At 34.5% G+C, this 15,657-nt stretch overlaps 1 non-coding gene across 1 annotated transcript; it reads left to right on the plus strand.

Annotated features, from left to right (window-relative positions):
* Nucleotides 1-43: 43 nt before the first annotated feature.
* On the plus strand, nucleotides 44-125 carry TRNAS-ACU (transfer RNA serine (anticodon ACU)). The gene has a single exon. It is a non-coding gene; the product is annotated as a tRNA-Ser (tRNA).
* The last annotated feature ends 15,532 nt before the right edge of the window (nucleotides 126-15,657 follow it).

A 15,657-nucleotide genomic window follows, 5' to 3' on the forward strand; every position in this document is an offset into this window, starting at 1 on the left:
GAAAATGCATGTATCGAAAGATAGGGGTGCACCTTAGGATTAAGACGAGGTAACCGAACAGTTAAGGCGATGGACTACTAATCCATTGGGTTTTACCCGCGTGGGTTCGAATCCCACCCTCGTCGTTTTTCTACCTTTTGGCTGCATGTATTTTCTTTTAAGATTGCGTTTAGCGAGGATGGCGGTACTGTTTCGAACGCACGCAGAGAAATTGCATTGTAATATTTTTCTTACTTAACAACTTTTTTAAACTCGCTGGCGATTATTTACAAAATCGTTAACGACCAGTCGTATTTATGAGTTTTAAAAATCTTTCGACGAAGTAGGAATCCTGTATTTAAAAACAAACAAGTTTTTGTAGCCATGTAATCGGTGTTAAAACACTTACTTTTAAAATTACAAATGTCCATTTTCTTGACAGATAATCAATATATTTTTCAAATATTCTCAACAAATGATGTATTCCCCCATTTAAATTTATTGTTCCAAATTAGTCGTTATTTTTATATGCCCTTTAATCTTACGTTTAAGCATATTTTAATCGCATCCGTCATTGGTTCGGCCTGGCTCACAATGGGACTAGCCAGGTCTGAGGGACTAGAATTGACTTATCCGGGACCGACATCCCATGAAAAATTCTTGGAGTATAAATGGCCCAGAATCCGGATCCGGTTAACGATTAAAATATTTTGCATTTTGTAAAATATATTTTATAATTTTTATTTGTTATAGTGAATGACTTTTAATATTTTTTGAAATGTCATTTGGAATTTTTGAAGTAAAGTTCTCAGAAATTATAATTTATTTTCATATAATTGTGAAATCTTGTAACAAAAATTGTTAACAACGGGCAAAATATTGTTTTATGTAACAAAGTATTTGCGATTATTGCAGACAAAACGATTCAGGAGATTTTCAATGAAGTAAAAAGTAAGACTTTTAAAAACATTTTATTAATTTGTTCTATATTTATTCAGTATTTCTATAGATGATTCTTTTTAATTCTTAATATAATGATTAAATCGAACATTGTTTAGGTATGGCAACGCATCACTAGGGCGATCTGACTAGGGGGGTGCCATTCGGGAGGTCTTTTTAAGGGAAACCAGCCCCTATTTAGGCGTTAGAGACGTGGGGAAAACCCGAAAAACTCCACGTAGCCAGTCCGCCAGTGTTCGAGGAACGAAGACCGCTTGGCCACTGGTGGGCGTTGTTAAATCGAACATACTCTAATGCAAATTATAATTTATATTCGATAGAATGTCAATGAAATTTAGTAAAGAGTTTCTGCGAAACAAGTGTGAAAATTCGAACCCGCCGGAACCAAAACGCTAATAATAAAATATTTTATTGTTTGGTTCCCACGGAGAAAACATGAATCATGAGGAACAACATTCGAATAATGCTGGTTGGTGAAACCGAGAAACGTGACCGAGACGATAAAAGGGCGACGAGAGAGGAAAAGGGGGTCGGTTACGTAGTGTCGATTAGACAGTGTGTGTGCGTCCCAAGTCCCGAGGGAACCCGACATCTACGAAGGAATACCTTGCCGAGGATACTTTAGCTGGTAACAAGAGCGACTCGGATTAAGAGGTATGACTTCCCCAAAGTCGTGTAAACTCTCCCTCCGCGTATCCGAACTTAGGCGACAGTAGCTCGCCCTAATTGTATCTGTTGCTTTAGTCTTAATAAATCGTTGTTGTTGTTATTATATGTTGTTGATGTCCTTTATTCGAGTATCGCCGCCGCTCTACCGTCGGACCCATCCTCTTCCGCATTCTCACTGCGTAACGCGTGACGCGTAACAAAACCGAGCCGCCATCTTGACGTGGGCAGGTCTCACGGACCTGTTAGCCGAGAAAAAGGAGGTGCGACTCCGTCCACCTCCCGGCATCCACACAAGTTTAATTTGTTTGACCAAAAACTGTAAATCTTTAAATTCAACTGATATATAATTTTTCATTTGACTCTTACCGACTCTTAAGAAGGCCTTTTCAACGAAGCCTATCATGGGTTCGACTGGATGGTGAGGGACGGGACCAGACATATTTGAGACAGACCAACTGCCTCCAAAAATTCATGAAGTGTTCGCCCATTTTCGTTTCCGGGTTCCTCAACGCTTTAGTCAGTGAGCTGCCTTCAGCGTTGAGGAACCCGGACATATACGTAGTTATAGTGACAGGCTTAAACTACCTATCAGTGAGATATACTTCTTGTAATATTTTATAAAATAATTACTTTAAAAGTTGAAATTTTTAAGATCGATAAAATTAAACAAACTCATCTTAAAAGTTGATATAAAATTTCGTATTATTGTTGAATTGGATTAATGGAATGCAACAGATGGGCATTTCTGAAGCGTGAGTGCCTCCAGAGAGAGTTTTAAACTGGTCTCGATATATATGTCAGAAAATTCTACTTGGTTATTCTGTTGGTTATAAGCGAACCCGCTATTAACTACAAGTGTTCAGTGATCAGCGGTAATTGGTTTTATCATTGTTTCCTTGACATTTTATTTAATATAAATTATGTTTCCAAAATTTTCCTGCATCAAACAAGGAGAAATGTCTGAATTTCAAATAAAGTAATAGTTTGAAAGTCATTGAAAGTATTTCGTAAGTTCAGAATATACCTTATATTCTGAATTCCTCGCCTCATTTAAATAAAATATTTTATTATGATTTTAATATTAGTGGCACATTATCCTATAATCAAAAAAAAAAAAAAAAAAAAAAAAGCAATTGCCCGGAGTCCCGAGCAGCAAAGAACTCCAAACCAATCTCTTCCAAAAAAATATTTCTACCAAAAAATTACTCCGAAAAAAATATGTGAAGTCTACACTATACTTGGACCCCCTAATTGAAATTTGTCTGGAATCCTTGAATCTATAACGCGCTACTGAGAAACATTACATTTTGCGTTAGACGTCTGAGTATTGAGTTACACTTTGTCATAGATATTTTCATTAAAGTCTCTACCAAATGCTCAATTATAAGAATTCATCTCCAAGTAAAATTATTATTCATTTCTTTCATACAAAGCAGAACACGTGAAATACAAATAATTTTGATTAGCAAATGTTTAAAATCCTTTTTATTTAATGTTCACTATTATTATACACTCAGAAAGAAGAAAACCTGACAAAAAATAATACAAATTAGTTAATAATATTAAAAATGGTAAAAGCATGTAATACGATATCATTTATCTGTATGGGCCTATATTTATGTGGAGAAAGACAATATATTTTACAGATAAATGCTGAGGTCTTCAACTTACATAAAAGCTCGATTGGATAGATGAAGATAATTGCAAAACTACGAAATGAAAAAATAGCATAAAACATTAGTTACAAATGTTCCTGGCCTAAGGCCAAGAACACACATGCGTAAAAATGTGTGGCAGAAAACTGAAACAGAAATCAGCTTTCAGTTCAGTTTCAGTTTTACGCTTTTAAGCCAGGACACACATACGTAAAAATTCTGGCCGAATAGGAAACATCACTGCCACCAACAGTGCTAATTTTATTAACTTTTTCCTCTCATATAGGCTATCTATCCCTTTGTACCTTCCATTTTTTTCTCCACTTCCTCTGCTATAATATAGAAAATTTAAATTAATAGACTTATATTCCGAATTCAAGTAAAGAACGTGTGATCCAAATACTAGGCCTATATATCGATTTTACAAGACCTACCTGTTGTTTGAAATTTTGCACTTACAGCCATCCATAAACGTTGTTTAAATACAGTGTCTTTATGCATGACACTGATGTGGTCGAACAAATTCGATAAACCCCTGTATTTCATTTATTTTTTGTTTTTTCGAGACCGTCACAATTGTAGGGTTAACCCTCGTTACCGCCATTGTTAGAATAAAAAGCACGTGTCTACTTTGACGTCACAGAAAATACTTCTCTTTATTGGAGGAATTTTGGCGTAAAAAGTAGAGACACGCTCTACTCTATTTTCAGTTCTGTTTCAGCCAAAATTTCAAAAAATTTTTACGTTTTCTGTTTTATACTAGATTTTACGCTGAATTTTACGCATGTGTGTTCCTGGCCTAACACTTTTCTTTTTCGAAAACATAAAAAAATTTTAAATAAAAATAAATTTTAATTAATATCGCATTTTTATATTTTCCAAACAAAAAATAAATTTAAAGGACTTCTTTAGAACTTGGTTGAAAGTCTTTTCTAGATGCTCTTTAATCTAATAGAATAAAAGCCATTTTTTCGGATAAGAAATACTTTCACTTAAACTAGTTACAATCTTTCATTAGGTATTAATATAATCATAATAAACAGTTGTATTTAATATGTATACAAACTAAGCTGATTTGTGATCACACAAATATTCCACTTACAATTGTAATTTATAGGTAAAAAACAGAAAACATAGTTTAAAAATATGTTTAGTATATCAAGTTTATACGATACAGGCCCTATTTAATAATCAATTAAAGAGAGATTAAAAGTTTGTTAAGGGAAAATTCAAATATTTATCCACAAGATTAAACTTTCACTTTGATAATAGTCAGGTAAGAGTTTTATTTCCGGTTACGGTGTTACTATCAGGACGTGGTGGGATGGCGAATGGCCTCGCTGTCTATAAAATGCCACAAGAGTCCTATGACGGTAACACAACGTGGCGAGATCATGCCGCCACTAAAACTATGATGTGTTACTATTTAGTGTTTTGCGATAGTTTAAACTATTGAAAAACAACAATAACTAAATTTTATTATGTTATTTATTTAGTATTATGAATTTAATTATAAATTAAATATATCTATATATTATACTTACATAGTATTTTATATATATATATTTTTTTAATATACAAATATGTTAATATGAATTATTTATGTTTTGAAAGTAATCCTATACCCGTTGCTATATTTAGTTTTAAATGACCAATTTGTACAGAGAATTGCGATAACAACAATTTATTAGAATGACAAGCATTGATTTGTTTAGGAAATAGTTTCAGTTTACTGACTAAATTGAATAGCAAGGAATATCCAGTTTTATTCTCTGATTGTTTCTCTGTCAAGCAATCAGGGTCAGTTTCTGAAGCTAAAAAACTACCACAAAATGGGTGTCGCCTTGACGTGGCTTTGTGGCTTAATGTGTGAACATTTTATCCAAGTTTTAAAGATAAAATTTTTCACAGTCTAAGAACACCCGACAGAAGTTGAGTGTAAGAATGAATGGTAGATGTGAACTATTTATAGAAGCTAATGATAATTTAACTTATTTTCACAGTTTTTCCCAAACTTGAGCAAAATTCCCAAAACTTGTCCAACGTAGGGAATGGTTTTTTGAAATTCAAAAATTTTCCAGGATTTCAGGATCTTCTGTTGTTAATTATGGGCGAAGAACTTACAAAGTTATTGGATAGAATATTTTGTAGATAACAGTATACTTACGTGACAATATTCACTTTTTAGCTCTGATCTTGTAAGACAAGTGATCAAAAGTACAATTCTGATGTTTTGATTTGGTAGAAAATAATTATTCTGCGTCGATAAGTCATAAATTTGAATGGATACAATCTGCTTCTTTTTCTTATTTATAGATTTCGGATCCATTTTATTTTTCTGTGATTTTTCCAAAATGCATTTAAATTTTTATATCCACGAAAAAACTGATAGTTGGCATTTGCATCTTTGCTTCGAGTTTTTGTTCTTTCTTCAAAATCATTCTTGTTGGAGTCTTGATCGGGAAGTGTAATGCCTGTTCCAGTAAATACTTCCTATGCTGTGGCTTTTGTAAATTTTCCAGTACGAGTGGAGTCACTGAAGTCGCATCTCTGCGATGCTAGAGCTTTGGAGCAAACAATGGTCTGTAGTCCATTTCCTTACGAACTGGAATGTCAAAATCCGAATAAGGAATGTACGGAATGTCTTTTGATTTGTATATTCCGGTTGGTTGAAGTGTGTTCGAATAATAATCGGTAATATTGTTTCTTCCGGGATATTCTGCATTGTAATACAGAATACCTTTGTCTTTGTAAAATTTGAATTGAGAATTTTTTCCATCTTTCAAAAATTTAGTATTGAAGGAGTATCTCTACCTTCTGTCATTCGATAAGGGAAATGCTAAGATTTCTTGAAAAATTATTTCCGTAGCCTATATGTTAGACTGGAAGACAACTGAAATACTAATTCTTTCTGTTTCGATCTTTAACATGATATTATTGTGACACTTTTTTAATACAAAAACAATTTTTTTAATTCTATGAAATAATTTACATAATTTTTAATGAAAATTATTATTTCACGTATAGGAATATTGATTTATAATTTATAGATATTATAACATTGATGAAACTAGTAATGAATTTTATAATTAAGTTACAGGATGCATTTATTTTAAAAATGAACAGAGTAACGATGTTCCATAATTAACACAAAACAAGGATTACTTCAGAAAACGAAATTAATAACTCTTGAACATTTTTTACATTGTGCAACCATATTCTTTTCATCATATAAATAATAAAACCAAACCGAAGTATTATCAACAGATTTTTTTATGTTCTTTAAAGTTATTCTTATTCATTATTATGGGTTTATTAATTAATTGCACCTAAATATGAAAAACTGAAATCCCAGTTAAAAAATAAAAACAGTATACAGCAAAATAGAAAAGTGTAAAAGAAACAAAGAATGTCGTTTACGAAATTCCATGCACTTGTAATAATGCTAGTATTTACATTGGAGAAACAAAACGTAAGCTAAATGTCAGATTAAAAGAACACGTCGCTGACTTAAAATATAATCGTTTAAATTCTGTATTTCATGATCACTGCCTACTTAACAATTGTAACATAAATCAAGATGGTGCAAAAATTTTATATAAAGAAAAGAATGCTTATAATAGGAAATTTAAAGAGAGTGTAGCTATCATAAATTCCAAGAATTGTATAAATAAAAATTTAACTATAAATATAAACGAGAACTGGTTGCGAATATTATAGTTATAAAATATAAAACATTTTTTAAGCATTTTATGGAAAAATTTGAAGTTTGTTTGGCTAATTTTGGCTACGGAAGAATTTTTGGATTAATTTGGCTACGAAGATAATTATGTAAATTCAGATCGTCACACCCAGTGGTGATATTCAGCGGGTTCGCACAGCTTCGGCCGAACCCGTTGTTAAAATTTTCAGTTTTCCGAACCTTGTTAAACACACGGATTATTTCTCAGTGGTTTTTTTTTTTTTTTTTTTTTTTTTTTTAGTATATTTAAAATATACGTATTATACTCTGTAATACTACTAAACTAGAGCCTTATACCCCGTTCGCACCGAGCAGTTCAATCTAGATTGTGAGCAAGGTCGGGGACTATGCCTTGGTGCGATCTCTCTGGACCGTTTCAATCTCGACCGAAACGAGGTTTAATCGCGATCGATTCAAAAATTCTTGAAGATTCTTGAAACTAGATCCAGTCATAAGAGAGATCCCACAATTCCACGCGCGCGAGATAATACAAGATGGCCGTCAAACACGTGTCGGGCTATGGACAGCGAAATAAAAAGGATATTGTATTACGAGAGATGATGACATATGTTTACTATGAGTAGTGCATTCGGAGTGAAAAATTTCTCTGCCTAAAATTAAAAAAAAAATGGTCGACAGCACTAATATACTATTGTTACCTGGTCTTCGCCCAGGGCTCGTTACGTTCCAAATACGCCACTGATTATTAGATATATTGCAAGAAAAGGTATTGTATTTATTTCTAGCCAAAACTTCCATTTCGTTTGTCGGTGATTGCCAGAGAAAAATTTTCTGCTAGCGAACCCTTTGTTAACTATTTCGAATATCACCACTGGTCACAACCAACTGAATATGCAAATAGTTAACAAACAGCAGCGCAATAATGAGTGGCGTGCCACATAAAAAATACGTTTCTTGATTAAAGTAATAAGTTTCTGGATTTGGTATTATATCAAGACAGAACTAAAATGAAGTTCGTCAATAAGAAGATAAAAGATTTGTTGCGTTCAATTCAAAAAGTAAGACTTAATATCGGATATGTTTAATACACCGAAATTTATAACAGAATAAGTTTGTATGTTTATATATATATTTTTTAAAGAAATTTTATATTTTAATCAGCTGTACGTAGATTCTGTACATTTGTCATAGTAAATTTGACATCCGAACTTGTGCTGTACACACGCACCCTTGAGTTCAAGAAATTAACGGTACGTTTCAAGATAATTTTTATACGATTTATTGGTGTATATTATACCTCGTATTATTTAGAATACCGTATATATTATTTTCTATTAGTTGACTGAAGAGGAGCGAAATGCCCGAAACGAGTGAAATAAGACCTCGTCTCAACTAATAAAGGTGGAAAAAGCCAGGTGTTTGATAAATAACACGGTCTTGTGTTCAGTGCTCAATATGAGTATACAGGGTGGGCCAGCGAAAACGAAACGGCAGTGTGTTCGTGTTCGTCCAAGCAAAGCGCTCGGACAGGTCGATTTTACTCTCGAGGGGACATCTTTTGCAATAAAGTTTTTGCGATTCTGAATACAACAAACAAAAAATTTTAAAAACTCATTTATTTTGTAGTAACTAAACAAGAATTTATTTCGAAAAAAATGTTTGTTTAGTTAATATTCAGAATCGCAAAAACTTTATTGCAAAAGATGTCCCCTCGAGAGTAAAATCGACCTGTCCGAGCGCTTTGCTTGGACGAACACGAACACTCTGCCGTTTCGTTTTCGCTGGCCCACCCTGTATAATAAATCTGAAAAATATTTTGAACCCTAAAGTATGATATGTAAATACAATGTGTATAACAAACTCACCAATTTAAAAAAAATATCAAAATTTTTCGAAATAGTACGCACTTTCTTCACAATTACAATCTTGTTTTCACAGATACGAATATCAGACTACGAATCCTGCGCGTGTGCAGTATCGCTCTGAGCTGTAATAGGACAGTTTTGGCCCGCCTCTTTGGATGATTTACATATTGATCACTTCTCTAGACTGTACGATGCAACTTTGTATTTACAGTCTAATTCATTTCGCCCCGTTAGGGAGACATAAAAACAAAAACGTATACTATTTTGCTATATTGGCGACCCCTGAACGTATAGTGGAGACAATTTAAAAAATTTCTAGTAAATACCGAAAAAACGGTATTTAAACTTGTGAATACCGGTATTACAAAATTGTACAAATGACTCAAAATCCCGGTATTCGGTATACCGGTATTGCAATCGCTACTTCACATAGACAACATCGTAATTATGCCACTCCACCACACCTGAATTTTTGCATCTTTTTCAAATCTTTATTCAGTGACATCATTTACAGCATAAGAGCTTTCATTTGTTACCTAAACCGTATTTTTAGCCTCAGTCATTTATTCAAACTAAGTCTTAGTGTCAAACCCTCTAAATTAATGTATAGTATGTTAATTAAGATAAATAGCTTACTTTTCAGTAAAATTATCAATTATATGAGGAGAATAATTCAAAAAAATGAAAAGCATGTAGAAGAAAGTGACACTTATAGTGAAGTGACTGTTTATAGTGGTCAAAACAACTGTGAACAATGTTGTAATAAACACTTAATGTTAAGAGATGAAAGGGTTAACTAATTAAACAATATGCGGAAAACTACAGTGAAAAAGTATATAATTTATAAATTAAATATTTTATGATTATAATTGTATTAGTATAATTAAATCATTTACCTTCTACAAAAACCCTTCATAGAATTTTAAGAAACTTTAATTTAGGACCAGGAGTTAACAAAAACATTATCATGTTAGTGCAGAAAAAATTAGAGAACTTACCAAGCAAAGCTTCCATTTCTTCATTATCAGTAAATGAAATGTATATTAAAAAAAAGTGTTAATTTATGGTAAAGACAGAGTTTTAGGATATGAAGATAATGGCATTAATTAAGATAATAATAGATCCAAAATTATGTGAGGTTTGCCGACCGACTGCATTAGTCAGGATTGTTGCGCGGTCACGACCAACGTGTGGGAGTGAAAGAAACTCTCAGAGACAGACTATCCATCCTTAATCCGTTTATATTATATAACAAAAGGTGCTTACAACAACAATACACTTTTATCGGGCGACAGAGGTCAAATCTTCTGAGTCTCTTTTCCGGATGACGAAGGTCCAAAAGAAAAGTTCTCCGGTGTTTTCGCAAGAGTTGATGGCCCCGGGGCGCACTGTTCAGTTTCTAAGGGAAGGTTCCGGTAGAAGGAATGATTCAGGTAGCGGGTGACAATTCCAGGGGAGCGAGTGACATTCCAAAGGAGATGAAATCCAACGGCAGAAGATCACAGAAAAAAAGTCTTAAGATCGCGAGAGACAGATCCAAGAACCAAGAACGACACATCCTTTTTTTGACGGTTTTTATAAGTTTCTTTTGAGTCTCAGTTCGAACATTCCGATAGGTCGATGCCGATTTGTCCCCGCTCTCCAATTGGTCCCCCACATTACGAATTGTAACGAGATCGGAACCCAGATCGTGGGATGAGTCAATCTCGACTGACAATTCGATCCCTATCGAAGATGTTTGATCTCAGTACTCAAATTAATCTATTGTTTCAACCTGAGAAGACCGACTTTTTCGGAAATTTCTACAACCATGTCCTTTTGTGGACATAGAATATTCATTTTTCGTTTTCCTTTTTTTTTCGTTTGACGGTTTTCTTTTACAACATAAAATTATTTTAATAATTATTATTACAATTAGTTTCTATTCAAAAACAAAAAAAAAATTTCGTTTTCTTTTTTGCACAAATTCTAGACCCATTTCCGAAGCTTCACAATTATAGCAAATCAGACTATGGTGATCACAATTATAAGTATTTATTTTGAGTGGAAGCAAGTTTTAGGGCATATACTAGCAATTATTCTATCATATCAAATGATATTAAGGACATTCTTTTGAGTGGTTAGATGAATTACAAAAATTAATATTCAGTTGGTTAATATTGTATTAAATCAAGGTACTTTTGAGAAAACTCTTAAATAGTTAAATCGGATGTTGTATTAAGGAATGGATCGAAGATTTTTTAATGTATGATATGATTAATTTATTAAAAAAGTTTATTAAAGTAAAAATTTCTTAATTTGTCAGGTACAAACCTGAATGAATTAGAAAAACGAACAAAATCGCCAAATATTATTGAAAAAATAACATACCTAATATAATAAATAATGAATTGGAATCAGTAGACAATCAGTGTATTGCATATATTGCAGGTTGGCTAGCTAAAAAAAAAAAAAAAAAAAAACTTTGAGTAAGCACAAAGATTGCAAAAAATGTTACAATAATTTGATAATTAATTGTGCAAATTTTCAATCAATTTACCAAGTGTTTTTCATTTTTAAAGATTTAAAAGAACTAAACATTAAAGTATTTAATGATAATATTATTACGTTGCAATAAATATGCAAAAAATTGACACTGATTTAAGTTTAGTAATGTCACTGTTAAAGGAATCAATAGATTATTTTAAACATTTTAGAAAAAATAAATTCCTAAAATCAAAATTCATAGCAAATGAAATTTGTACAAAATTCCTGTTGTATTCAAAGAAATCGAAAACGTGTCCAACAGTGGACAAGTGGATAAAACCACTAAAAATTGGTAGTTACTTGGTCATGGGTTCATGCTTTGACAAAATCAGCAAAACTACGTGATCAGCCTACATGCAATTTTCCGGGTTTTCTTCACGTTTGTAGCACTTAAATAGGGGCAGTTTCCCAAAGAAAGACCTCCGAGAAGTAATCCCCTCGGCACTCGCCCACGTTTCGCGTTCCCGTATACAAACAACACACCAATCGATATGTAACTCAAACGTAATACGCTGAAAAATTTTAATAGATATAAAATATTTACAAGTAATTCAGGAATAAAATTATTGTATAAATAGTTTTATATCGCCAAACAAGAGCTTAAAATCTGTTCACAACAAATTAACACGAATTTGGTCTATCGATTCACTTGATTGCTATTAAATGAAATTTTTATGTCAGAATATGAAAAACAGAAAACAAAATTATTCAAAATTGCATATTCCACAATGATGATTAATCATTTCCTTCCGGATACTTTAAATTTGAATTAAAAATACACAGAATGCAGATAATACAAAATTTCTTTTTTATTATACTGTATATTCATCTATAAATACAAATATAGCAGGTTCAAAATTTATGATTTTGACAACTTTAGATAGATTGTAAAATCAGTTCATTGGCTGATGTAAAATGAGACAGAACCATCCATCATTCGTCTTTAAACAACAAACATCGGAAGTGATTGCTGTGTTATATTTAAATACAGGTATCCATTTACGTGTCATCCTTCTGTCACATCCGGGATTTAACGTCACAAATCCGAGGCAAACTGTCACATTCGGGTTATTTGTCAAATCCGGGTTTACTGTCACATTCGGGTTATTTGTCAAATCCGGGTTTACTGTCAAGTTTGGGTTAAAATGTCCAATCCGGGAGTCTGTCACAAATCGATACAATTCTTTCCACTTGTTTAAAGAACTCCTCCAGTGCAGTACCTTCTTAATCTCAAAACGTACGCCAACTTGCTTCTCGGATTACTCTGCAATGTCTGCAAAATTAAATCCAATATTAAATACTTCGTCAAAGAAAGAATCGACTGAAGAGAACTCGCAATCTGCCAAAATGTGCACTTACCCAGATATTGGCTATCGTATCCCTGGTTGCAATATTGCTGAAAGTTGTTTGGATAAACGTCAGCATTGGATTTCTCGCCTCTCCCGAAACAGAAAGAGAAGTTCCAGCCTATCTTGGACTTCTCTTTACTTTCAGGCGGACCTCTGGACATTGCGCGCTGGAAATTGGCTTTGATTTCCAGCTCCTTTTCGTACTCCACGAAAGCCTGTTTGAGTCTTGCTAGCTTGGCTTTGTCCCAATAAATCTCGGGATTCTCCCGCTCTGTAGGTTCGAAAGACTCCCAAAACTCTGAAGAAGGCCCACTGACGCCTGGATCCTTCTGACACTCCGAGGACTCTGACGAAAGTCCTCCATCGCCGGAATCTTCGGAATATCCGAAGGAGGACTTTCGTCCTCCTTCGGATATTCCGAAGATTCCGGCGGAAGCCCACTGACTTCTGCGTCCGGAAGAGGATCATTAGCCTCTTCCTCTCTCTCCTCAACCTTTTCTTCACTTGGATGTCTTCGTCCGAAGATCCTTCCAATCCACCTCCAAAAACTCCTCTTTTTACTCATTCTCAAAAATCGTAAGAATTTTCTCCAACAAACGAAAGCGCTTCGAAATAATCGAAAAAGAAAGATTGTTGGCGCGCGTCAACAATTAAAATATTTGTTGTCCGCAGAAATTAATTAATTTTTGAAATTCCGTTTTCTAACCCCTCATGACTTAAAAATAATTTAAATCGCCCTGTTGGTCGGTTTGTGAGTGTTATAATTTTTTTCCAATAATTTCAAAAACAAAAGTATTTCGAGAGAAAGCCTAAAAAATTTGTACTCATTTGTGATCCTGTGTACAGTACTTTCATAGCTTTATGAACATAAAGCTTCATTTCAATAGCGAGGTTAAGGCCGAAGTTTTCAACGCGTAAACGTGTACGTCGGACGTTCAGCGCCGCTTTCCTGTAACTCTGTTTGGCAATGGTGTTTGGAAAGTCAGTGGAAACATGCTCGACATTCCAAAGGCCATTGCCAAACTTCTACACTTACAGGAAAGCGGCGCCGAACGTCTGACGTACACGTTTTCGCGATGAAAACTTCGGCCTCAACCTCGCTAATATCTTTGTACGAGCGGCCGGATGGCTGAGCAGTCAAGGTTCGCAGCCTGCCGCCCTGGGGGACCCGGGATCGAATCCGGACGGGTCGAAAAATCCTTAGGAATATTTCGGGGGGCGGTGCATCCGGATACGTCGGTTCCCGTCCCTCACCACCCGGCCGCCCCATTGTGGGCCTGGCCGAACCCATAATGGGCTTGCTATAAGAGGCCCTCTTAGTGCCCACTGGGCGGAAAGAGTTACAAAAAAAAAAAAAAAATATCTTTGTACGAGAAGGATATAATCGAATCTCGATACAATCTTCCTCTATATAACGCCGTTCTGCTAGAGCAGGGATGGCGAACCTTTTTGAGTCCGCGTGCCATATTGTAAGCATACTTAGCTTTAAAGATGTTAATGCGTGCCAATGTCTTAGACTTCGAATAATGATATTTAAAGAAATTAAACGAATACTCTTTAATTCGAATAAACGTAAAAAATCTGATTGAAAAAAAGATGATCAGGTGATAAACAGAAAGGATGATTGAAAAAGACAGAAATCGTATGATACATTACGTGCCAGATGATTTCTCTTACGTGTCACTTTAAGCACGCGTGCCATAGGTTCGCCATCCCTGTGCTAGAGCACCAATAAGCACTTTTCTTTTTAACTGTTTCTGCCCTATGGGCACTAAGAGGGCCTCTCTTAGCAAGCCCGTTATGAGTTCGGCCAGGCCCACAATGGGGAGGCTGGGTGGTGAGGGACGGGCCTAATATATCCAGATGGCTTACCCCTGAAACATTCCTGGGGATTTATCCACCCGTCCGGATTCGAATCCGGATCCCCCAGAGCGATAGGCTGCCACCTTGATCGCTCGGCCATCCGGCCACTACCAATAAGTACTGTCAGCGGATGTTTTCAGTTATAACTGATTTAGGGAAGAATTCTTCAGTATCTGAATTCGTAAATGTCCGATTTTCCATTGCGAATGATAATCTTATCACCAAATAACGTTTCTTTCAAATTTCTTAACGATGTCTAGACACTCGTGTTATTGCATTTTAGCGATGTCTGGAATTTAGCAAATAGAAAAACATTTGTCTTCGCACATCAATCCGAATAGTCTCTGATAAACACGACAAATACAGAGCGAAGTAGAAAGGACAATTATAGGGGTAACGTCAGTAAGAGTCCTCCTATTACTATGCCTAACAAGAAAATAGTTGCAAATTGAGTGCACTGTAATTTTGTGTTATCTGTGATTGATTTTTCCTTGCTTTACTGTGTTTGCATGTGTGTTCATGAAGAGTTACAAAACAGTTTTTACCATTCATTATGTTTAAATTTAAAAATACAATAAATAAAAGTATTTGGAGCTTCGTTAGATTGCATGGTATTAGATTTTAAGGTCACATGTTGGCCTGAAAGAGTCGCCGTGACACAGGTGAGGATGAACATTTGCAAAATATTGTGAGGATATTCCTCAGATAGGTGTTTCCCAACCCGCGTGTCGCGACACACAACTATATCGCCTCAGATATGTCGCGGAAATATTAAATATTTTTTTAGAACATCGAATAAGCTGTTTTTGTAAAATTTTGTTTATCTTTCATATTTTTACTGCTGGCCAGCCGAAGTGAGGAGGAGGTGTGTCCCTAAAATGCCGATTATTGCAAAATTTGTGGCATCAGAATATCCTCGAAACTTCGAAGTTTGAAAAGTTTTTGCTATAGTAATTTATTATATTTGCTATAGTAATTTATTGAGCTGGAATTTTTTCAAATTGTAAACGTATAAATTCCCACTGTTGTCCGTCTGTTGTATGCCTGTCATTCCTTAATCTCGAGAATGGAGTTAGATAGATGAAAGT

This window comes from Centruroides vittatus, unplaced genomic scaffold (assembly GCF_030686945.1).
Source record: "Centruroides vittatus isolate TY-2023 unplaced genomic scaffold, ASM3068694v2 contig_425, whole genome shotgun sequence".
Classification (NCBI taxonomy): domain Eukaryota; kingdom Metazoa; phylum Arthropoda; class Arachnida; order Scorpiones; family Buthidae; genus Centruroides; species Centruroides vittatus.